Source organism: Bufo bufo, chromosome 8 (genome assembly GCF_905171765.1).
Source record: "Bufo bufo chromosome 8, aBufBuf1.1, whole genome shotgun sequence".
Taxonomy (NCBI): Eukaryota; Metazoa; Chordata; class Amphibia; order Anura; family Bufonidae; genus Bufo; species Bufo bufo.
Genome location: NC_053396.1, coordinates 154,057,440 through 154,080,517, shown reverse-complemented (window position 1 = coordinate 154,080,517; position 23,078 = coordinate 154,057,440).

Below are 23,078 nucleotides of genomic sequence, written 5' to 3'. Positions count from 1 at the left end.
AGATGAATGGTGCGGAGTAACAGGGGAGATTCATCTCCCTTGCCCTTTTCTCTGATAGGCTACAGGCACTAAGTGGGAGGATAGGAGCAGCCTGCTCGCACAGAACCTGGATGGGCTAGATGACACAAACAACCAAGCTAGAAATGCCACTTATCTCTGAGAGCAGGAACTGACAGCCAACCCTCCCTCCAAACTTCCCAGACCAGAATGATCAGTATAATCCACTCAGAGCACTTAGCTGGAGGCCATTTAAACGAATGACTCCACCCAGTGCACCTGATGAGAGGCGGATCCAGCACGACACCAAAACAAATACTAAACTCGTGCTGCTATCCTAGCCGACCTCCGCACATCGTCAGAGTGGGGCATGACAGTACCCCCCCTTCTACGGGTGACCTCCGGACACCCTGGACCAACCTTATCCAGATGGGACCTATGAAAGGCCCTCACCAGTCGGCTGGCGTTGACATCTGACGCCGGAACCCACATCCTCTCCTCAGGACCGTATCCCCTCCAGTGCACCAGGTACTGGAGGGAACCCCGAAGAGCTCTCGAGTCGAGAATCCTGGAGATCTCGAACTCCAAGTTTCCCTCGACTAAAACAGGAGGAGGAGGCAATGGCGATGGTACCACCGGTTTAACATATTTTTTTAGTAAAGACCTCTGGAAGACATCATGGATCCTCCAAGTCTGCGGAAGATCCAGCTGAAACGCCACAGGATTGATCACCGCAGAAATTTTATACGGACCAACAAATCTTGGACCCAGTTTCCAAGATGGCACTCTCAACTTGATATTCTTAGTGGACAACCACACCAGATCACCCACACACAGGTCTGGACCAGTCACACGTCTCCTGTCAGCCATTCGTTTATACCTCTCACCCATCCTCTCCAAATTCCCTTGAATCCTCCGCCAGATAGAGGACAAGGCAGAAGAGAATCTCTCCTCCTCTGGCATCCCGGAGGAACCAGACCCAGAAAAAGCAAATTCTGCTAAGGACAAGAATGAGGACCAGTCCTCCTGATTCTCAGCCACAAAGCACCTCAAGTAGGTCTCCAGGTTATGATTGGTACGCTCCGTCTGACCATTCGACTGTGGATGAAAAGCCGACGAGAAAGAAAGTTGAATACCAAGCCGAGAGCAAAACGCCCTCCAAAACCTGGAGACAAACTGCGTGCCCCTATCAGAGACCACATCCGAAGGAATACCGTGCAATTTCACAATATTATCCACAAAAATCTGCTCAAGAGTCTTAGCGTTAGGCAGACTCGTTAGTGGTATAAAGTGAGCCATCTTACTGAAACGGTTGACTACCACCAAAATCACTGTTCTCCCGGAGGAACTCGGCAGGTCCGTAATAAAGTCCATGGACAAATGCGTCCAAGGACGAGATGGAATAGACAATGAAAGAAGTGAACCAGGCGGTCGAGTATGAGCAACCTTTGACCGAGCGCAGGTTTCACAAGCTGTCACGTAATTCTCAATACTCTTACGTAACCCTGGCCACCAGAACCTCCGGGACACCAGATCACAGGTGGACTTACCACCAGGATGTCCAGCGAGAACAGTATTGTGATGTTCCTTGAACACCTTGTATCGTAGGCCCTCAGGAACAAACAACCTCCCTGGGGGACACGAACCAGGAGCCCCCTCCTGAGCTCCCAATACCTCCATCTCCAATTCAGGGTACAGAGCGGAGACCACCACCCCATCCGCCAAAATCGGCGCTGGATCTTCAGAATCACCTCCCCCAGGGAAGCTGCGAGACAAGGCATCTGCCTTGACGTTCTTGACCCCTGGGCGAAAGGTAACCGCGAAATTGAACCTGGTAAAAAACAATTACCATCTGGCCTGTCTAGGGTTCAGACGCTTGGCAGATTGCAGGTAAGCCAAATTCTTATGGTCTGTATACACAGTAACGGGGTGAGACGCCCCCTCTAACCAGTGATGCCATTCCTCAAAGGCCAGCTTGATAGCCAACAACTCCCTATCTCCAACATCATAATTCCTCTCGGCGACCGAGAGCTTCCTGGAGAAGAAGGCACACGGGACCCACTTGCCAGGAGAAGGACCCTGCGAAAGCACCGCCCCAACCCCCACCTCTGATGCATCAACCTCCACCACGAATGGCTGAGATACATCCGGCTGCACCAGAATAGGAGCAGACGCAAAACGCTCCTTAATAGCCGAAAAGGCCTGCAATGCCTCATCCGACCAGACAGAGACATCAGCGCCCTTCTTGGTCATATCAGTAAGAGGTTTGACTAGAGTGGAATAATTCGAAATAAATTTTCTATAAAAATTTGTAAACCCCAAGAATCGCATCAAAGCTTTCTGATTCTCCGGTCGGTCCCACTCCAGAACCGCCCGGACCTTTTCGGGGTCCATACGAAAACCGGAATCAGAAAGCATGTATCCCAGTCTGCTCCACCACACCATTCATACTACCAAGTGTGAGGGGAGTTTTTTTCTTTCTCTTTTTTCTTTATCTCTTCCCCCTGAGGTTTAACATAAGGACAAGAAAAAATAAAATGACCCCTCTTCCCACAATAGAAACATAGATTGTGCCCTTTTCGAAAGTCTCTACTATCCGAATGGCACGATATCTGACCTAACTGCATGGGTTCCTCCCCTACCCCAGAGTAACAAGCAATATCACCCTGGTCAGCTGGTGAAACAAAACCACACGCGGGATGAATCCCCTGCACGGAGGGACCCTTACACCTCTCTCTGATACGTCTATCCAAACGTATAGCCAAAGACATTGCGTTCTCCAAAGTATCTGGGTATTCATGAAAAGCCAGGGCATCTTTCAACCTTTCAGATAACCCCTGACAAAACTGACTACGTAACGCGGGGTCGTTCCACCCCAACTCAGTAGCCCGTCTCCTAAACTCTGTGCAGTAAACCTCAGCAGTATGTTTACCCTGTAGTAAGTTACGTAATTTTGATTCTGCCATCGAAACTCGATCTGGGTCATCATAAATCAATCCCAGGGCTTTAAAAAATTCCTCCACCGACCGGAGGTCCAGAGAACCGGGCGGCAGAGAAAAAGCCCAGGATTGCAAGTCTCCTTTAAGCAAAGACATGATGATACCCACCCTCTGATCCTCATTACCTAATGAAAATGGGCACAATCGAAAATACAAATTACATGACTCTTTGAAATGGAAAAAATCATCAGTACCCCCTGTAAATTTCTCAGGAAGAGCGACTTTAGGCTCCCCAACAATTTGACCTGCACCTGATGCCAGCACTCTCTGACACTGTGTGACCGTACTACGCAGATCCGCAACCTCTAGGGATAAACCCTGCATGCGGTCAACCAGTGTATCAATTGACGCCGACACAAAAACGCAGAGCAATGGCAGTCACAGTATGGCGGATTATAATGTCACGACGGACGTGCACTCAGAATAAACGATAACACACCAACCAGGCTCTGGACGAGAGACAGGGGAAGGGTCACCTCCTAGTTCATCCCTGACCTCTTTCCCTGCGCTGCTCAGCCCACAGGCAGACCTTGAAGGTAGGTGTGCTGTGTCCTCCAGCCTGGACTGACAAAACCCTGAACTCCCTGAGATGGTGAAGTGGGAGGATAGGAGCAGCCTGCTTGCACAGAACCTGGATGGGCTAGATGACACAAACAACCAAGCTAGAAATGCCACTTATCTCTGAGAGCAGGAACTGACAGCCAACCTTCCCTCCAAACTTCCCAGACCAGAATGATCAGTATAATCCGCTCAGAGCACTTAGCTGGAGGCCATTTAAACTAATGACTCCACCCAGTGCATCTGATGAGAGGCGGATCCAGCACGACACCAAAACAAATACTAAACTCGTGCTGCTATCCTGGCCGACCTCCGCACATCGTCAGAGTGGGGCATGACACCGGTGCAGGCGGTGCGATGAGGCCACTATGGAGAAGAGGGGGAAAAGAGCACTATGGGGGCATTATACAGGAGTATTTAATACTGGCACCCATTTTGGTGTGACTATGGGGAAGGGGGGAGAAAAGCATTATGGGGGCATCTATTTTTGCGCTGTCTATAGGGACATTTTATACTGCCACATTATGAAGGGCACTATGGGGACGGGGGACGAGCACTATGGGGGCATCTTCTGGGGGCACTTTATAGGACGGGGAGGGGCACTATGGGGGCATCTTCTGGGGGCACTATATAGGAGTATTTTATACTGGCACAAATTATAGGGGCACTATGGGCACCTTAGCTCAACTGGGGCACTAAGTGTTTTTTTGTAGTGGCACACAGTATGGGTCATTGGATCACATGAGGGCACTCTGGGGACATTGACTCTACTGGGGGCACTAAGAGGAGGTATCTTTTTTTTCTACTGCCACACAACAGAGCATTTTTTTGTACTGGCGCACATTATAAGGGGGCTTTATTACAACTGGGGGACTATGGGAGCATTATTACTTCTGGGACACAATTACTGTTGGGGGCACTGTAGGAGCACTATTACTACTAAGTGCACTCTGGCACAGAATTATTACTAGATTTGGGATTTTGGGGAGCATTATTACTGTGGGGGCACCCTGGTACAGTATCAGCTTAGCACAGTTATTTTTGGGGGACATTATGGTTACACTATTAGTGTCAGGGGCACTATTTGCTGGGTGCAGTTATTTTTTAGGGCATTGTGTTCCAATAATTATTGAAGGGGGGCTCTATCTGTGTGTAACTAGTATTTTCAGGGGGTTTATCTGTTTCTACAGTATAGTTTTGGGGGGCAAAGCATCTCAGTATTGGGGGTGCATGATGGAATGTTGAGAAGGTGGGAGGAAAAGTAGGAAACTAAGATGTCTGTCTGTCAAACTCTGCAGAGATGAGAGAAGGCTGAAAGAAATCATCATGGTGGTCTGGTCTGAATGGGTAAGATGAACAAAGAGAACATCTACATCAAAGGAGATGTCACTGGATGTAAGAGGTATGGGTGCGATATATGGGTGGGGCTGTGTGTGGGTGTGGCTTGAGGGTGGGCAGGGACACAGGGGCCCCATAATCTCCTATTGCCCGGGGAAGTGCCCCTCCCGAGACCAGGCTCTGGATCCGCCACTGGCTCAAGTCATCACATGTCCAGGCCCATCTGAAGTTTGCCAATGACCATCTGGATGATCCAGAGGAGGCATGGGAGAAAGTCATGTGGTCAGATGAGACCAAAGTAGAACTTTTTGGTCTAAACTTCACTCGTCGTGTTTGGAGGAAAAAGAAGGATGAGTTGCATCCCAAGAACACCATCCCTACTGTGAAGCATGGGGGTGGTAACATCAAGCTTTGGTGGTGCTTTTCTGCGAAGGGGACAGGACGACTGCACTGTATTAAGGGGAAGATGAATGGGGCAATTTATTGTTAGATTTTGAGCAACAACCTCCTTTCCTCAGTCAGAGCATTGAAGATGGGTCGTGGCTGGGTCTTCCAACATGACAACAACCTGAAGCACACAACCAGGATAACCATCAGTGGCTCCGTAAGAAGCATATCAAGGTTCTGGAGTAGCCTAGCCAGTCTCCAGACCTAAATCCATAGAACATCTTTGGAGGGAGCTGAAACTCTGTGTTGCTCAGCGACAGCCCCGAAACCTGACAGATCTAGAAGAGATCTGTGTGGAGGAGTGGGCCAAAATCCCTGTTGTAGTGTGTGCAAACCTGGTCAAGAACTACAGGAAACGTTTGACCTCTGTAATTGTAAACAAAGGCTTCTATACCAAGTATTAACACTAATTTTCTCAAGTGTTAAAATACTTATGTTCAGCAGTGCAAGACAAATAAATTCTTTAAAAATTATGCAATGTGATTTTTTTTTAATACTGTCTCTCAGAGTGGCAATGCACCTACAATGTGAATTTCAGACCCCTCCATGATTTCTAAGTGGTAGAACTTGCAAAATCGCAGGGTGTTCAAATACTTCTGTTTCTCACTGTAAGTGCTGCACGGGACTCCCAGGCAGCAAAGAGCATGGGCTTAGCTCTCTCATTACAGCTGGGCTCCTGCTCTAACGTCCCAGATTCACATAAGCACTGGCCATTTAAAGGGGTTGTCTCACTTCAGCCAATGCCATTTATCATGTAGAGAAAGTTGATACAAGACACTTACTAATGTACTGTGATTGTCCATATTACCTCGTATTTTGTCTTGATTCATTTTTCCATGCATTGCTTGTTTCCCGGTTTTATGACCATCCTGCATTCCAGCAATTGCACACTATAGGAAAAGGTGCTTTAAAACTTGAAGCCGAGTTCGCTTTCGAGTTTTGAAGTGGTTTTCCTCTTTAAAAATCAACTATGGAAGTTTTTCAACAAAGTCATGCGTAACTTTGCAAATAACTAACTTCAGCTTATCGGAGCCCATACATTTTAATACTGTACGGAGATGGATCTTCTCAAAGTATTAATTCGAAGTTTTGAACGAAGCGACTTTGGATATAACATCTGAAGCTCGCTTCGCTCATCACTAATTGCTAGTACTAATCTAGTCCGCTAAAGATGTCATCATAAATCCCTTTACTAGCCAAGAGGGATGTTTCCTTTAATTCCTTCACTACTCCAGACTACCAGGGATGTTACTTATCACTGTAGGTGAAATAAAGATTTTACACTCAATATAAAATAATTGTAGTCATTAACATGAATTAAATATAAGAAGATGTAAGCAGCAGGTTTGCTGGTGGAAAGGGGCCCACTTGCTCTTTTTGTACAAGACTCCTTAGTTACTTGTCTGTGTTCACCCTTGCATCACATACACATACCCAAACAGATTGATCTTTTACACCAGAGGCGTATTGGTCATAGACCCTACAGGGAATTTTCCCAGAGGGCCGATGCCCCAGGGGGCCACCCAAAGTCACTCTTTGCCGCTGACCGGGTACATAATGAGCCGTCAACAGTAATTAACGCTGTGAAATTCAGGTACTCATGTACCCGGCCAGTGACCCCACATGCCCTCCTGAATTCAACTGCTATGGCCCACACCTCACCTCCTATGCCCCCTGCTCCATAGACAACTGGAGGAGCAGGAAAGAAGATAGTAGCTATTGATGGCCACCACAGAGTGCCAGCCTTTGTGCCAGTGTATTGTGCTACACTGTGTTATTTGGTTCTGTTGGGATGGCATTTTGCACTGTGTTGACCCTGCCTACGTGTGTTGCCCCGCCTTCTGTTATTTTGGACCTGCCTAGAAAATGGGCACACTTTAATTTTTTTCTTTCCAGGGCCACTTTAATTTACCAGTTCGCCCCTGTTTTACATTGTTATAATGTGGGTTCTTGGCTGTCATTTAGATATGATTTGCCTGTTACATTTACATTAATTCTTGATTTTGTAAGAAAAATGTACTTTTAATCTAGAAGCATGTTAAAGATTACTGCCAATATATCCCCCCAAAAAAACAAAAAACAAACAATGAATGAGCTGTATTGAATGGGTTAACCAGAAAGCAATAAAAGTGTTTGAGAACAGTATGCAGTGGGTTAACCAGAGCAGCAGATGTGTTTGTCAGAGCCATCATAACAGTGTTCTCCATATCAATTTTATGATAATGTTACATGGCTTTCATTCCGCTTGTCTTGCTTGGAGCCTGTGGATTTGTGGGAAAGAGACATTTAATACCAATGTATCCCAGAACAAAGGAGAAAATGACAGATCTGTATTAGGACATGCACACCTTAGTCACATTTCACCTGGATTTTACAAAATAACTGCCAATTTCACCTTCCGATTAAGTGTAGGGAATTGCACATATTGAATAGCAGTTTATTTTATTTTGCAGTTTTGGGTTTCACGGTTAATTACAATTCCTGGTAAAAGTGATTTCTGCCTATTGTTCGATGGTTGGATGATTTTTGGTTCAATTAATGGTTGAGTTCAGATGCTGCCGGAATCAGTCCTTAAGAAAAAGAGTAAGGAAGTGCGCTTTTCAGGGATTAGGACTGTATTGCCTCTTTGGTTACATTTTGAAATTGTTATGAAACCATAAACGATACCTGGACATAGCACTTTATCTGCTCCCAGTAACGTTTTTCTCTGCAAATGATTGATAGATTAGGCATTTATTTTTGAATTACAGATGGCAGTGGATTTTAAAGGGGTTGTAGAGCCAGTACACATTGATGACCTCAAGAAAAGCCATCAATATCGGTGGGGGTCCGACTCCTGGTACCTGTGCCGATCAGCTGTTTGATGAAGAGGAGGTGCTCATGCGAAAGCTGTTTCCTCTTCAAGATTTCACTGTGCGTTGTCTCAGAAGTCTTGGCAGCACAGTGTAATTACAAATGCTTGTTCCATTCTCTTGAAGAGAAAAAAGTGTTCCTCTGCAACCAGCTGTTTGGTGGGGGTGTCGCAGTAAGATTTCCACCGATCAGATATTAGTAACCTATTCTAAGGATAGGTCATCAATATGTACTGGTTGCACAACCCTTTAATAGGTACTGTTTGTTTTCTATGTAGGGCTGACTCCAGATGTATGTTAGTCCTTGAGCTGCAGAGTCACAGTGGCCGTCCTGTCTGGTCCAACCTTCATCAGCATTAATTCCCTTTTCCCCCAATGCTTCATAGACTGGCATCTGGCTAAGTTTACTTGGTTCTGGCAACTTTTTTCCCATATATGCCTATATATAGCTAGCAGTGTTGGACTGGGGTACCTAGGGCCCACCAGTAAAATTTATTTTGGGGGCCCATCATACTGCCTTATAGGGTTAATCATACTGAGTGCAACAATCCCTGTATTTGAGCGCAGTAATAATAACCCAAAAAAACTTTGGCGGAATTGTGTTTTTGTGGGGAATTGGGTCAGCACAACCTGTATGTTTTGCACATCACTATGGCGAAATACATATACAAACGAAAAATACAAATGTGATAGCACTCTACATCCAGCAATTTGCCTTCATGCTGGATGAGGCATTGGTGTACATTTTGGCCAAAGCGTAGTAAGCCACTCACCACGTCAAGGTCGCTTCTATTTGAGTGGTCCCTAACTCTAGTTCCTACCTGTTCATGGGCCATGACAGCCACACAAAATCCAGGGAATGCAGGTCAGCGTGCACGCCAAGCACACTCTGCTTTTAACCCCGTCCGGTGCCATTACAGCTTTCATCGGATCCAGGGATGCAAGTACCAACATGCACGCTGAGCCCACCATATACTTCTCCTGGAGCCAAATGGCTACTGGTAGGTTCTATATAAGCAGACTCAGTTTTATACTGACTTTAAAACCAGCCTCCAGGACAGATTGACTGGTCAGGTGTGCATGACTGCATGGAGATCGCCACGCCTCCAATATATACTACAAAGAAAAAATGTGGGGAATTGGGTCAGCACAACCTGTATGTGGTGCACATCACTATGGCGAAATACATATACAAACGAAAAATACAAATGTGATAGCACTCTACATCCAGCAATTTGCCTCCATGCTGGATGAGACATTGGTGTACATTTTGGCCAAAGCGTAGTAAGCCACTCACCACGTCAAGGTCGCCTCTATTTGAGTGGTCCCTAACTCTAGTTCCTACCTGTTCATGGGCCATGACAGCCACACAAAATCCAGGAGAAGTATATGGTGGGCTCAGCGTGCATGTTGGTACTTGCATCCCTGGATCCGATGAAAGCTGTAATGGCACCGGACGGGGTTAAAAACAGAGTGTGCTTGGCGTGCACGCTGACCTGCATTCCCTGGATTTTGTGTGGCTGTCATGGCCCATGAACAGGTAGGAACTAGAGTTAGGGACCACTCAAATAGAGACGACCTTGAAGTGGTGAGTGGCTTACTACGCTTTGGCCAAAATGTACACCAATGCCTCATCCAGCATGGAGGCAAATTGCTGGATGTAGAGTGCTATCACATTTGTATTTTTCGTTTGGAATTGTGTTTTTCTTTCAAGTTTTCCTATACAAGATATGGTAAATTAAATGTTGCCATTAAGAAATACAACTCGTCCTACAAAAAAAGTGCGGTTATGGCTATGTGAACAAAAAAATTAAAAAGTTGGAGCTTTTTAAAGTTAGAAAGGAAAAACAAAAATGTAAAAAGCAAAAATTGGCCCAGTCCTTAAGGAGATAGGTTCAGTGAAGAGGATCTGTCACCACTTTGCCTCCTATTGATTCAACCTAATTAAAGATCTCTAAACAATAAAACCTTTTTTTTTTTTTTTTTCATGTCTTTTATCGGGCAAACTTCAACCTGTAAAATTTTAGCATCCATCTGTGGCTAATAGGCTAATAAGATCGTTGATGGCAGGTATTTTTTCATGGAGTGACAGTGCAGTGGGGGCAGGTCCGCAAAGGAGGTCAAAGCTGTATTTTTTGTTTACTTTTACCTAATACCTGAAGAATTGCTTTATAAAATGCCTCTCCCTTTTGTACAGTCAGACTCTTGTATTCTATTGCACTTGACGTGTTAGTAACCATGAAGTTAACAAGTGCTGTGGTACAACAGTGTGATTATGTGCTTTCCCCTACATGGCATGGGGTACATCACAAGTGCAGAACTCAAGGGGTGGTTCCACAATACAAACTGTTTTCCTCTGTTGTGATCTATTAATATTTCAGCATTGTGATTTCTGATTGAACATATTAGTAAAGCTTCAAAAGATTAGAGTTTTGCTTATTGATTGGCACATTGTATACCAACGTTTACAAAGTTCTACCCTGCGCTGAATCCCTACATGCTTTTTAGGATAAATAGTTCTTTTGATTCTTTCAGTATTTTGATTTTTGATATCAGACCCTACAGAGCAGGGGATGGGTTGAGAAAAGTTGGTTGCTGAGCCAAAAACATAATGCTTTTAAGAAAGAATAGATCAAAGTCAATATGTCCTAAACCCAAAAGTAATTAAATGGAAAGAAGACTAAATACTATTATATGGTACCGTTACTGTGTTCTTTAAGATATCCATGATCCTAAATCCAGTGTCTTTAAATTGGTTGTCCTATGAGGACACTTCCAGTTTTCTAGTATCTATCTATCTATCTATCTATCTATCTATCTATCTATCTATCTATCTATCTTTATCTAATGAAGGAATAAAACAGCACTTCCTAGTAGCAAGGTGGTGGGTGTCAGATAGAGATGAGCAAAGTTTAGAAAAATTTGATTCGGCAACTTTGCTGAAGTTAGCCAAAAATGTTATTCATTACGAATTCATTTGTCATGAATCGCTATAAATCAGGTGTACCCAGGCCACTCTGCCTTAGGGTACGGCCAAACAGAGCTGCCGTGCTGTGGGCGGGTTGTGGCCATGCTGCGGTAAAGAACGGGATGGCCGGGGGCGGAGCCTAGCCACGCTGCTGAATGGCCGCACACGCTTGAGCTCCTCCAGCATCCCGGCTCATTTGCCCTAAATTAAGCAAAAATTTGCCTTATTATGGGGAAGTCTGGCAAGGATAAGACCAGAGGAAGTTCAGAGACAACACCACTGCACTCCAAACAACCGGAGATGGAAAAGTTCCTTAGGAAAACACTGAGGCTTGCTGCACAGAGAGGCCCTAACATGGCGGCATCTATTACTCACGATTCTTATATAGGAGACCTCTCCGACGCGGGAAGTGGCTCCGATGCCTCAGAAAGGCGACCCAGAGACCCGCCAATCTCAGAATGGACCCTCAGGAGAGTCCTTGAATCAGCCCTCTCGCCTCTTAAGCAAGATTTGTCGGACATAAAAGACGACCTAAAACATCTAGGCCAGAGAGTCGTCTCACTGGAGTCCTCTCAAGAAAACATCATGGCATACTAAAGTAAAGCCTCAGAGGTGCTGGCGGCTCACAAGGCCCTGCTGAATGAAGCGTTCCTAAAATTGGAAGACCAAGAAAACCGCAGCCGCAGGCGGAATATCCGCATACGAGGCTTACCAGAGTCGTTTGCGGTTGAGGCCTTGCCATCAGTAGCGCGCAAAATATTCTCAAAGCTGCTGGGCCCAGAGAGGGCGGCTGAAATCGTGATTGAGCGAATACACAGAGCATTGCGCCCCAGACCGAAGCCACAAGAACCACCGCGGGATGTGATCTGTGGCTTATTGAGCTATGTTGACACAGCAGCTCTCCTGAAGAAACAACGGGAGTTGGAGGTCCTGGAGTATGAGAACACCCCGATTCAAATGTTTCAGGATCTTGCCCCATCTACATTGGCTAAACGGCGCCTATTGAGGCCCCTTCTGGATATCCTGAAGAAGACTTCGACTCCATTCCTATGGTTGTACCCTTTCGGTTTGGCGGTTTCCAAGAATGGTAAACTACTTACCGTACGCTCTCCTCAAGATCTCGCCTCTGTCTGGAAATCGCTGGATGTCCCTCCTGTCGACATTCCTTCATGGCTTCCAGCCGACCAAGATGGCCCTCTACCTGTTCCGCCTCGTGTCGCTGCCTGGCAGAAGATTTCTGCCGGAAAACCAGACCGTCCGGGAAGGGGTAGGATGGATAAGGCCCTCACCTGAACTCCATTTTCTCCATCTAAATATGTTGGCCTATGAGGTCGTTGTCCACTTTCTCCAGGCTTGGAGATGACTACCTTTCATCTTCATGTTTTGAAGCTCAATATGGAAGAGATTGTCTCTTTTTTCGTTTTTATTTTTTCTTACTTTCTATTTTTTTTTTAAATGTGCTCAGTATTTTATGCTTGTAGTTTTGCTTAGCATAACATGATGGTATGAAGGCACTCCTCTGTTTTCGCTGGACGTTACTCCTATTGTTGCAGATCCTGCTCCCCACATGAAGGGTGAAGACCGGCGAGTTACCTGTGCTGGACATATTTTTGTTGGTCCATTGTTAGAGACCGCAAGGTGCTTTACTTGCCCCCTCGCCAGCTCAACCCTGTCTTGGCTGGCGACAAGTGAAGCACTCTCTTCTCACCAGATCTAATGTTTTCTGAGCTGGTTATTTACCGGTTCGTTTTGTTAATGGTTTATTACTTTATTTTATTTTATTTGTCCCCTTTTTTCCCCTTCCCTCCCTCTGCTCTAGTCTATTATATGCTACCAAGCGTTTTCATGGATAACTTATGCTGGCAATCCTGTGATTTACTGTTGAAATGACATCTATTGTAGTTGCTTCACTAAATGTACATGGGCTGAACGAGCCATGCAAAAGGTCTCAAACCCTCTCTCTCCTTCTGAGAGACAAAGTCTCAGTGGCTTTTTTACAGGAGACCCATTTTAAATCGGGTAAAGTCCCCAACCTCCCTCCTAGGAGCTTTGCCCAATGGTTCCACAGTACCTATAGCACTGCCAATAGGGGGGTAAGTGTGGCTGTGCACAAAAGCCTTCCCTTTAAGCACTCCGCCACTACTGTGGATCCAGAGGGCAGGTACATCTTTGTAAAGGGTGTACTAGGTGATTCCCTTGTGACGTTTGCCAATTTATATGCCCCTCATAGAGGCCAAGTCCCATGGCTCGTTCAGACCCTAAATCTTCTGACAACATTTACTGAAGGTCTACTGGTGCTGGGAGGTGATTTTAATGTTGCCCTAGATCCTGCTATTGACACCTCCACAGGCAGACCATCTGTTTCCTACAGACTCCTGAGAAAGTTAAAAATCTCTCTGAAGAAACTAAAGGTCTTAGATGTCTGGCGTTCCTTGAACCCCAATGGTCGAGATTTTTCTTATTATTCCCATGCCAAAGCTTCCTTTCACAGATTGGATTACTTGTTCTTATCTGAGTCGCTTATACGCAATGTCTCTAGGGCCCAAATAGGTAGCATCACACTATCCGATCACGCTCCTGTTATCATCAATTTTTCCCTGTCCAACCCGATGAAAAAGGAACGTATATGGCGTCTAATGATACTTTGATATTGGACCCCATCCACGCTTCTAAAATCAAAGCTTCCATTTCCGAATTTTTCACGCTTAATGATACACAGGACTCCCCCCCTTCCCCTTCCATATTATGGGAATCTCATAAGGTAGTACTAAGGGGAGAACTCATCGCCTTAGGGGCACATGTGAAAAAACAGAGGACACAGGCTTTAGATGCCCTATTGACAAAAATTGCCCGCCTTGAATCCTCTCACACTCTTCTCACCCTAGCAGAACTCACAGAAGCCAGATCACATCTGAAAAATGTGCTAAATGTTACTTCAGCGAAGCTGGTGCTGCGCTCACAGTTTAAGGCCTACGCTCATGAGAATAGAGGAAACAGACTGATGTCGGCCATAGCTAAGAAGCAGTTCTCTGACTCCTTTGTTTCCTCTATTAAAGATCCCAAGGGGAACATACACAAATCCACCCCAGATATCGCCAAGGCATTCTGCGCCTTTTATGAGGCTCTATACAATTTACCACCCCCTACCGGGGCCACTCCTGGTGTCCTCTCAGAAGCCACAGATAAATTTTTGCAGACCCTAGACCTTCCCTCTATATCCTCAACCAAGGCATCCCACCTGACTAGGCCCATCACCGACTCTGAGATTCAGAAGGTGCTCATGTCCATCCCCTCGGGTAAAAGCCCGGGCCCGGATGGTTTTTCCATCACTTATTACAAATCCTTTCAGGACATCTTAATCCCCCGTTTTAGGAATTTGTGCAATTATCTTCTCACTGTAGGCTCCCTTGCTCCTCATTCCTTATTAGCACATATTACTGTCCTTCATAAGGAGAATAAGGATCCGACTTGCTGCAGTAACTACAGGCCGATCTCTTTGCTTAATAATGATGTGAAGTGGTGGGCGAAAATTTTGGCCACTAGGCTTCAAGATGTTTTACCTGACATTGTTCATGAAGAACAAGTAGGCTTTGTCCATGGCAGACAGGGGTCTGAGAACACAGTGCGGCTACTCCACCTTATAAACTGGGCCAAGAGATCCTCGAAGCCCCTAGTTTTGGTGAGCACGGACGCGGAAAAGGCCTTCGACAGGGTCAGTTGGCAGTATATGTCTCTGGCCGTGTCGAGGTTTGGCTTACCTGACCAGTTTATTACTGCCATTTACACTTTATATTCGGCCCCCTCTGCCATGGTCAAAGTTAATGGTGCATTGTCCCCACCATTTCACATTACCAATGGGACTAGGCAGGGGTGCCCCATGTCTCCTGCACTATTTATATTAGTGATGGAGACTCTTTTATGTAAAATTAGGGCGGATCCGGATATTAAAGGCCTCCAGGTGGGTTCTGGCACTCATGTTACTGCAGCATTTGCGGGTGACCTTTTGGTCATGATATCTAACCCTAGAGAAGCCTTGCCTAAGTTGCTGAATATATTTGAAGACTTTGGATTTGTCTCCAACTTTAAGATTAATTATGGGAAATCAATGGCACTCAATATTTCTTGCTCCTCATCTATGATCAATGCTCTCAAGCGTAGTACTCCGTTCACATGGGCTTCCCGAGACATTACTTTCTTGGGGACACATGTATCGGCTAACGTCCAAGACTTAGCTTCCCTTAACTATACACCACTCCTTCAATCAGTCCGTGCCCACCTACAAAATCTGAAACTTCCATTTGTTTCCTGGGTTGGAAGAAAAAACTATCTTAAAACCTTTATTCTCCCAAAATTCCTATACTTGCTGCAATCCCTCCCTATATGGCTACCTAACTCATACTTCACAGAGGTCCGCCGAGTGTTCACACGCTTCCTCTGGAATGGTAAATCGCCCTGTATTGCTTACTCAGTCCTCACAAGGGATGGGAGGTTCAGAGGTTTTTGGTTACCAGATGTGAAATTATATTATACAGCTGTTCAACTTTGTAGATGTGTAAGTGTTGTATCCCATTAGTCTAGCTCTCTATGCTCTCGTTTAGAGACCATACTACTTACCAACCAAGAACGACTTACTTTATGGGGTGTTAGGCCTTTCTCAGCCAATCATTATTTCACTTCCCCTGTTTGGAAGGGCATGTTGGTAGAGTGGTCCAAAATGGTCCAGGCCCAGACGTTTAGTTTCCCTAATCCTTGTATGCCACTTAAACTACTGCAAAGTCACATTCACCCTTCCATCTTAACCCCCTCCGGGATTTGGTCTAGGCTCGCTGACATTTCTCTGCGAGATGTCCTTCTCCCGGATGGCAGTTTAGACTGGGACTTAATAATGGACCTCCCTGAGGTTAAGTCTGCGCCACTATTCCATATTGCGAATTTTAGGAGAGACTCTAAATTATGTATTGGTTCCTTTTCTGGCAGAAGTTCACCCTCCTGGCTTGAGAGAAGATTTTGGCAACTAGGCCCCCTCTTAGACCGCTATCCCTGATGTATAGAGAATTGCTCTCCTCCTTGCCCCCGGAGCTCCGATTTGTGACCTCCTGGGAACAGGAGCTCTCTTTGAGCCTCACGGAGCCGGAAAAGGCATTTATCCTGGCACATTCACATGGCTTTAACCGCTGCGTGAGGATTCAGGAAAATTCCTTTAAGCTCCTTAGTAGGTGGTATAAAACTCCCGAGTTTTTACACAGACTGAACCCAGAAGTGCCGGAAGTGTGTTGGAGATGCGGTTTAGAAACTGGTTCTCTGTCACACATTTGGTGGCTTTGCCAGAAAATCCAACCATTTTGGAAGTCAATTGAGACTCTAATTAATCAATTATGCAATACAAAGATCATCCTGGATGCTAAACTTATATTATTATGGTGCCCTAACAAAACGTTCACGCCTGTCAAAAATAATCTCCCGACGATGCTGATTACAGCAGCTAAACTACTCATCCCTTTCCTTTGGAAAAATGATTCTCCTCCGAATCTCCCTATGTGGTCTGATAAGGTGGATCAGATCTACCGCTTTGAGGAGCTAGCACACTGGGAAACAAATTCACGTCCACGCTTCCTAAAAATATGGTCTCCGTGGAAAGCTTATAGGAATTTTCCTTAGAAAGAGCAGAAGTTCACACTTCCCTGTTCTCCCTCCTACCCTTCACCCTCTGATTGTTCCCTTCCTTTTTTCCTTTTTTGCTAGTATACGCCGATTTGACAACTGTGTTTATATTCTATTTTTGTATATGATATGCTTGTACAATAACCACCTTGAAACGTATTGTCATCACACTGCTGTCATGTCTGGGCCTATGGCCTTTGCTTATTCTTTCAATAAAAAGAAATATGGCTAAGAACGGGATGGCCAATTATCCTGCAGCTGCCTTTCATTTAATAATGAAGACCATACTATACAGTCCTTCTTCATTGTTAATGGTCGTGGCACTTTTATATAGGGGCTGTTGTTGGTATGGGGTTTGGCTGATTAGGTTGGGGGAACAATATGCATATTATTGCTGTTCTGGCCTGCAATCTCCTGCAGGTTGACAGTAAAGACAGAATATTAATTGGCTCTGGTATATCCACTTCTCCAACCCGAGCGCTCTCCTGCCCTACAGGTGGGAGCCATTTTTCTGCCATCTGCTTTTCCTCCTTTTCCACATCATCTAATATCAATGAGAACTTGTCATCAGGAACATCCAGCTCCTCCTCTTTGCAGCTTGCTGACTTTTCTAGGACATAGACTTTGAAGGATAATTTGGAAGAGGCAAAGACAGCAAAAGATGAGGATGGTCACAATTAAGACCTGGCCCCCCCTAAGGGGTGCAGACTGGATTGTACTGGTTGGCACCGAAATAATAAAGGCTTCCATCTTATTGGTATTGAATTACATTTACGGCTGATGTAGGAATAAGTAAATAAATAAATCTGACACAGAATAAGTTTCCCTGCATTCTCCCTGCACTCTCCCTCTCCAGTATTCTTCTATTTATCATTTTCAGCAACACTGTATCTAACACAAGCTCTCCCTATGTTTAGCTTACAGGACAATGGCGGAGACTGCGTGGGATGAGAGTTTTATAGAGCTGTGATATCACAAGGGGTGGCTATGTGCAGATTGGCTGGCTGCATGGCATTATGGGTGAACTTGCATTCCCGGGCTTCTTACTTTCACTTTGTAACACATGCAGCCACAATTTGAGGAAAACCTGATTCGTTACCACGAAGAACAAGGAAATTCGGCTTTGTTGCAAATCAAAGTTTTCCTAAACATCAGACTTAATTCCGCTTTTAATGCTTTGCTTAGCTCAACACTAGTGCCAGGTATTGGACCTTTATCCTAGGTACCCCTGGTATGTACAAAAAGAAATACTTTGGAATACTGCATATTTTTTTTATCTATCTACTTATCTATTTATCTATCTACATATCTATCTGTCTATCTATCTATCTATCTATCTATCTATCTATCTATCTATGATCTATCTACTTATCTATCTATGATCTATCTACTTATCTATCTGTATAACTTTCTATCTCTCTATCATATCTATCTATATATCTATCTTCATCACTAATATTTGTATTATTGTTTGAAAACGTGTTAACAATTTGACATAAAATATACACAGGTAGCAGTATACAGTAGCTGCAGCACAAACAAGTTAGCATTACTCATTGCTGGACCAAATAAGCACTGTTCCTTTCCACATAACAACCTCATGAAAACTACACTTAAGCCTCATTGTTAGAAATCAAACATGCAAAACCACATAAGCTTTAAGTATATATGCATTTCATAGTAGCAAGAATCTCCAAAAATGCCAAAGAGAGCAATATTTTGATTAATTTTGTTTCTTTTAATATTAAATTGTCAGGTAATCTCGTTTAGTAAAAATACTACAATTTAAAATTCCGCCTGGTTCTATCAGACCCAACTGGCTTTTAGAGCTATCCTTGGTACCTAGCTTGCACTGCTTGTCAAAATTTAATGAGAGTACCCATTCTAAAATAATTGAATTTTCATATCAGAGAGGACCAGGATTTTGCAGACAATAAAAATGCTGAGTCCTGTACTGTTACTGGCAAATACCTTTTGCTCTGCTCATGAAATCAGTATGTAAATGTACAGGGCTTGTATTTAAGGCATCTTGCATTTTGAGTTGTAGAACTAGAAATAATTTCAAATGGTACCATTGATAAGTAGCTGATTATAATGCTCCGAATGTAATTTGTTTGGTGAATCAGGATAAGCATTTAGTTTATGTATTATATAAATGTTAATGTGAGCAGAGTTTAATTATGTTTCTTAACTTTTACCAAGCCTTTAGAAGAGTTTTGAAGGGCACAGTTCCATCAGATGAAGTTTTTTATTTTTTTTAAAGAAAGGATTCAATATGAACAGTTGATGACCTGGAAATTTTAACTGTGCGCCAATTCGGTGCAGAAGATAAGTGCAGATAGAGTTAAACATCGCAGAGGGTGAGGGAAGACTGGTAGTTTAATAACATTTCGTTAAAATATAATTAGATATTTTTTCTTGTTGATAATAAAGTTAAAATGAAGTCAAAATGTACAATTTATATATTATATATTCTGGCAGATGTCCGTATGTTTTTACTCTAAATTTTATTATCTCGCGTGGTTACATATTTATCGCTGATTGCTTATTATCTATTTATGTATTTTTATATACTGTGGAATCATGCTATTTGTATATGAATGATCACATATTGAATATATACATATATATATATATGTGTAGTATACAGTATGTCCTTATAGAACAATAGACATATCTGATTCATACAATGCTTGGTCAATGCATTATGCATTATTATATATAGTGTAATGTCTGCAACAGAGACCCGTGAGAGCAGTACTTGAGGCCATTAACATAGTAATATTGATTTTGCTCATAACAATACATCTGTTCCCCATAATGGGGATTTCTCATTTAATCAAAATGTATTTGATACAGTCATAACATAAATAGCTTCTTCTCTATTGCACTCCTGGTCAGTGCAGATAGGGAAATAATGCAAGACAGATAAAAAGTCTTATTTCTAAACCCTTGTGATAATGTTTAGTGAGGTTGAAGATCAGGTCTGATGAGTCTGAAAAGAACTGGGGAAATTGACAACCATTAGGACAAAGGTAGAGGTGTCACCCATAGAACAAATTTTTGATAACCCATCCTACTCACACAAATGTTTGTACTTGATAGTTTTGAATACAGTAAAACAGGTATGTCAAACTCATACCCCCACCCCCAGCTGTTGCAAAACTTCAATACCCAGCATGCCCTGATAGCTATAGGCTGTCTGAGCATGATGAAAGCTGTAGTTTTGCAACAGCTAGACGGCCACGCGTTTGACTTAAATGCTGTAAAATATACAATATACTGTATATTTTACAGTGCGTTACCATTTATTTGGGTGCTCTAGTGTTTCGGAAATGGTGCCCTTGACCTCTTAGCATAATTCTACCTATTGCTATCTTAGGTACACATATAAATTTCTAAAAAGTTCTATGTTACCCATACTGCCATAGTAAGTAGGGGGAGAATACTGCACTAATTAACACTCCAACAAGTGCCTCGCTGCTTGGTCTAGAGAAGGTTAATTGCCTCACCCCTCAATTTAATTCAAGAAAGAAAAAGATAAACAACTAGACCTGTGGTGATTGTTCAGTGCTGTATAAGGATATAAAGATAATATGGATAACGCCCACTTAAATATGTGAACCCTTAAACTATTTATTCAGCAGTAATACACTTATTAGAGATACTATGTATTAATTAGCTTTATTTTTTATTTTTTATAGTGTATTTTATCAATTGTTAAGGGCTATTGTCTTCCCTTCTGCTTGATAGTAATGAAGGGGTCGGTGATCCGAGAGAAGCACACTACTTGCCTGTTTTGTTGCGAGCAGTGTTTCTCTAAACAGGAGTGGTGGCGCTGTTTCGCTGTTCAGCTATAAGTTTAGCAGGTCTTCAGCCTCGACTGCCAGCGCGTGGTCCCGGCCAGTGACACGTGCGCGCGAGGGAAGCCACGCTAGTAATCTAATGGAGTGAATCTTCTGTGTGACGTCACACCAGGTACGGATGCCTACTTTGACCAAAACTCCTCCGACGCGTGTTTATCTTACTTCCTCTTTAATTCTTTCTAGTTCACCTTTTTCATAGCCCTTTTCCTCAAATTTGTTCTGTAAATTATCTGCCTCTTTTTCAAACTGATCCAATGCTGTACAATTTCTCCTCAGTCTTATAAATTGACTCAGAGGAATGTTAGTTAGCCACACTGGTAAGTGGCAGCTATCTAATGAAATAAAACTGTTGCTATCAGTTGGTTTGGAATAGGTCTGGTTATGAATCTGATTGTTTTGAATACTAATAGTTTAGTCCAGGAAATGTACCTTTTCTGTACTAAAAGTTGGGGTAAACTGTAAATAAAATTCATTTTTATTTATTTCCAATAAGAATTCATGGAGCGAATCTTCTCCGCCCCTCCATCATATAAAAACAATATCATCGATAAATCTCCGCCAGAGGACCAGATTCACGCGGCGCTCACCATTGGGATAGATGGTAAGCTCCTCCCATCTTTCCATATATAGATTTGCGAAACTCGGCGTGAATCTGGTCCCCATAGCGGTCCCCTACGTCTGTAGGTAAAAGGTTTCCTCGAATTTAAAAACGTAGTTTAAATTAAACAAAATACATTCTGCAATAAAATCTATTTGTTTTGCTGGTAACTCCTTTTCTTTCTGTAGGAAGTAGCTTCCTTGCCTTTGTTATTTTCAATCACAGTATATAGGGAGGTTACATCCAAGGTCGCTAGGATGTACCCCAATTTCCATTCCTTGGTTTCTAATATTTGCAAAATGTGTTGAGTATCTTTCAAGTAGGCGGGAGTTTATGTACATATTTCTGTAAAATAACATTGACGTATTTGGACAGGTTAGAAGTCAAACCGTCGATGCCAGATATTATGGGCCTCTCTGGTAGTTGAGTTTCACTCTTATAGATTTTAGTTAGATAGAAGATTGGAGTTCTTGGAAATTGGATGTTTATAAACTCAGCTTCTTTTTAAAATTAACCATGAGCTCATGACTAGACTATTTTTCGATTTTCCTTTATTTATTTTTAATGCATATTAAATTAGCTTTATGCTTTTATATTTCCATAGTAGGAAATCCATATTTCATTGCCTAATTAGTTTTATTGGAGAGCTTTATCACTTTATCTTGGGAAGTTATTTGTGATATGAAGAAAAAATCTATGTACATATTCAAAATAGTTATAATAGAGGTTCCACAAAGGAAAACCCAATCAAACACTTGTATTTGAAACCATGGGTATGTAGTGTTTAGATAGTTCTTTGGGGATGCCTTTGATTGGGAATGTCTTGCCTTGCAGCGCTGGGGTTTTGGGTTTGAACCTGACCAAGGACAACTTCTACATGGAGTTTGTATGTTCTCCCTATGTTTGCGTGGGTTTTCTCCGGGTTCTCCAGTTTCCTCCCATGCTCCAAAGATATGCTGATAGGGAACTTAGATTGTGAGCCCCATTGTGGACAGCTTGATGCTAATGTCTGTAATAGATAGAAAACTTCAGATAGTGCAGTTGCACACATTCTCTATAAAGCGCACGTCTTACCACTTTCCACATTACTTTAAGCGGCACCAGTTTGAAAAAGACCTATGTGGCAGAAACATCACATGACTTGTACAGCCACCTATTGATCAAACTTCTATCCAAATTATGCTGGAGTTTTCTATCTATTGTTTGATGGGGTGGGAACCCGACTCCAAGCAAATAGAAGCAGAGTGCCACAGAGTGCCAGAGAGGTACAGCCTGCTGGAAATTCCTGAAGGCTGGGGCCTACATCAGACCCCAGGCAGCCTTCACACACATCGGCACCCCGCGATCGCATTTGCGGGGTGCTGATGGGAGACAGAGGGAGTACGCTCCCTCTGTCAGCACTTTACATGCAGTGGTTGCCATTGCCCGTGGCAAGTAACGTGTTAAACAGCCCGGATCAGCACTGCTGCCGGTCCGGGCTGTTAGAGCAGGGCTGTGGCTCTCATGCGAGAGCCGGGTCCCCACTCCCTGCTGCACGGGGGACCCATGTAACGCTTAGACTAGGCTGCCGTAAAAAAGCGGCGGCGCAGCCTAATGCCCTTTAGTGACCGCCGTAAAAACACGTATAGGTGGTCACTAAGGGGTTATGGGAGAGGGTAATACTCATGGTGGCCAGTCAGAAATCAAATTCTCCATGAATGCCCTTTAAATTTCTCAGTAGACTCCATGCTTACATTTACACTAACCTAAATTCTCGAAGCAACGCAGGATTCTCACAAGAATGTTCGTTCCTGA